Genomic DNA, 3,734 nt, shown 5'->3' on the forward strand with positions numbered 1-3,734 from the left:
CCCATGTTCCTGCCTCCACTCCTGTTCCATGGGGACCTCCCCTCCTTACAGTCTGCACCTGTGTCTTTGAAGGGCTGATCCGACACTAGTTAGGAAGGATCAGTGAAAAGTCAAATAGGATTCCTAACTTCATGAAATTTATTTAGATAATACAGATGATAGGGGTGGGTCTACAGCAAGAGGTGGAGAATAAGCAGAAAAATAAATATATACTAAGTTAGATACAAATAGTGTGAATAACAAATTCAGAGTAAGAGACCACGTCAGACTGCTAGCGAGGGAAGAACTTCAAGATGGTGGCACTTTAACACAGCCCCAAAAGATGAGAGCCAACCACCAGAATTATGAAAACAAGACTAAAGGACAGGAGAGGCAAGTCATGCTTAAAGACCTGGGAAGTGACTGAGGCTGGAGGGTCACTAGTGGCTGACCACGTGGGGTTGGGGGAAGAGAAGAGGGTGTCGAGGTTTGTAAACAAGTTACCAACTACACTTGGAACCATTGGAGGGGGTTGCCAAGACCAGACTTAGATTTTTACTTAATTATTCTCTATCAAACTGGGGATAAAATTCAGGGCTTTGTGCATGCTAGGCAAGTGTTCTACCACTGAGTTACATTCTTACCCTCCTGATTAGTAGTATTATTTTTTCTTAGCTTTATTTGTGTGTGTGTGTGTGTGTGTGTGTGTGTGTGTGTACTATGCCTATGTCTGGTGCCTGCTGAAGTCAGAAGAGGGTAACATCCCCTAGAACTACAGTTACAGACAGTTGTGAGCCACTGTGTGAATTCTGGGACCATTGAGTCCAGGTCTGAGTGCCCTTAATCCTTGAGCCATCTCTCCAGCCCCACAAGTTATAAGCTTTCGTTTAACTTTATTTACTTGTAGATGAATACATTTAGCCATCTTCAAACACACCAGAATATTGCATTACAGATGGTTGTGAGCCACCATGTGGGAATTGAACTCAGGACCTTCTTCAGACGAGCAATCAATGTACTTAACTGCTGGACCATCTCTCCAGCCCCCGAGTTATAAACTTTTAAAGAAATGTTATCAATCAAAAAGTAACGTAAAACAGAAAAATCACACCAAATAGAGCCAATGCAATATTTATTTATTCTTATCCTAAAACAACTAACTTTTGATACCCAGTTTCCTTGGAAAGTGCTGCTAACAAGAACACATCCCTTCATATCTGATCCTAAAACTCCCCTTTATGGTCCTCCAATTTTCTCTTGACTGAGGTACAGAACTGAAGCAGGACCCTTACCACAGCTCCTCCTCAGGTGGCTAAGGATTGGTGGGCAGCCCAAAGCATCAACCCTCTATGCATGGCTGGTATGTTGCAGCTCATTACCTAGGCAGTACACGTTACACACACAGCTGTTTCTTCTGCCTTCCCCCCACGTTAGGGTAACTCCATGCACAGCTTCTCCATTGCAACCATACAGAACACTTCTTAGGAATTGATTTAACTATTATTCTATACCAAGTCTAGATAGAAGTGGACTTTCTTTCTCCTTTGGTCCACAGAGACACATTTACCACTTTTAGACACTCAGCACTATTACAAAAGCAACATTATATTAATGGGACAGTGAGGTGGTAGAAAAGGTGGTATAATAAAGTTCTTGTATGTACTTTGACAGCTAAACTACTATAACTTACAACTTGGTTAAGAGTGAAAATGTGGAGTCAGACAGCTGGACACAAGCCCTGGCTTTCCCAAGTACTGTACAGTATATATTCAAAGTTACATCATTTCAATAAAATGAAATGTCTTCTTCTATGAAATATGTAGGAATTTTCTAGGTTCGAAAGAACTCGAAATATATAAACCACAGAAGTAGATGCTCACAGTCATCTATAAGATGGAACACAGGGCCCCCAATGGAGGAGCTAGAGAAAGTACCCAAGGAGATGAAGGGGTCTGCAACCCTATAGGTGGAACAACAATATGAACTAACCAGTACCCCCAGAACTCGTGTCTCTAGCTGCATTTGTATCAGAAGATGGCCTAGTCGGCCATCACTGGGAAGAGAGGCCCTTGTTCTTGCAAACTTTATTTGCCCCAGTACAGGGGAACACCCGGGCCAAGAAGCAGGAGTCGGTGGGTAGGGAAGCAGGGCGGAGGGAGGGTATAGGGAACTTTCAGAATAGCATTTGAAATGTAAATAAAGAAAAAATCTAATAAAAATAAATAATAAATAAAAATATATAAACCACATTGAAAAGTATCTGTGATGCAGGAGAGGACCTGTTAGCTTGGTATCTTCTCTATCTCTGCTTTATGCTATCCCTTCACATCACCTACCAAAGAGCACACACCAACTCAGACTGCATTGTATGCACACTGGTAGGTAAGAGTTCCCTACGGAGAAAGGGCTGTTAACCACTGTAAGCACACACCATGTACTGAAACTCATGGTAAGAAGGGATAACTTATATCTCAGAACCTAAATCCAAACTCCTTCACGCCACCAGTTCAAAGCTTTTGAATGGATCTTTTTTCCCATGATATATGTTTATATCTCACTGCCTAGCTATGGGTGTCCCTGGATTCTACCAAATGATTTGAGCATAAGGAATCTTAAGTTCCAATAAGGGAAGGTTCAATCGTTCCAGACCGAGAATGGGTGAACTAGATTTGATGAGTAAGGTTTACAGAAAATCCTCTGAAAAAAAACTTCCCTAGAAGGCCTCTACAACCTGCTGCTGGGCAGTATTTACCAGGCAGACACCAGGGGGTAGTAAAATCTCACTCTCTTGGTCATTAATAACAAGGAGACTGAAGAGTCTACCTTAACTGGAAGGTTGGAGATAGCTCCACAGTTCTTGCCGGTTAATCACAGGGTTTTCCCTGCTTGAGATTCTTTTTTAACCCTATGAACCAGAGGGCTCGTGTCATCCCCATGAATTAAGTTTCTCCCTTCTCCAGACCCACAGGAAAAGGGGCAGAATGTAGCATCCTAAGATGAAAAGAGCCTGTCATGGAGGCCCTTTCTTCTCCTCCTGCTCCAAGCCTCATCGACTGTATCCACTACCACACGTCTTCTAAATAAACTTTACCCTCTAACTGCAATGCCAACACCTTCACGATCTCTCTGGGAAATGAGTACCTTTCAGATCGCCTCCCAAATGTCCACCTTTTGGACCAGTCTGTGACTCAGAGACAGGCAGGGCAACCCCTTGATGTGCTGCGGTTCCTCAAGCCTTTTTGAGAGACCCCACTCGGCCTTCACTTCCATGTAGAAGTGATACTCGAGTTTGTAGGTGAGGCAAAAAAAAAAAAAAATTAAAGGAGCCTAGCCCCTTTTGTCTGAAGTGTAAGATAATAGTCACTGCCAAAAGCCCTAGCATATGGGCCACTATCGCCCTGCAACAAGAAGGAAAGATCTGACATCAGTACTAAAGCGTGGGGTCTAATCCGGGAACTGTTGCTTCCCCTTCTCTAACCGCAGAGCAACAGGGGTCTAAGGTAGAGAAAAAGGCAAAGGCAGCGTGGAGCAACTCCGCAAACGCCCCCAGACCCTACAGAGGGATCCTGATCCCGGGGCCCTGGCCTCTCAGCCGTGACACATATCCCCCCACCCCACATGCCAAGCCTTTACTTCGTAATTCCCCTCATCCCCCGCCCTCCCCAGGCTGCACACAGGAGCCCATTGTAGTCTCATGGAGCCTTGAGACCCAAGAAGGTGGAAGGGGAAGAAGGGCGGGCAAACGCCCAAGGCTT

The sequence above is a fragment of the Mus musculus genome, chromosome 14, assembly GCF_000001635.26.
Source record: "Mus musculus strain C57BL/6J chromosome 14, GRCm38.p6 C57BL/6J".
NCBI lineage: Eukaryota > Metazoa > Chordata > Mammalia > Rodentia > Muridae > Mus > Mus musculus.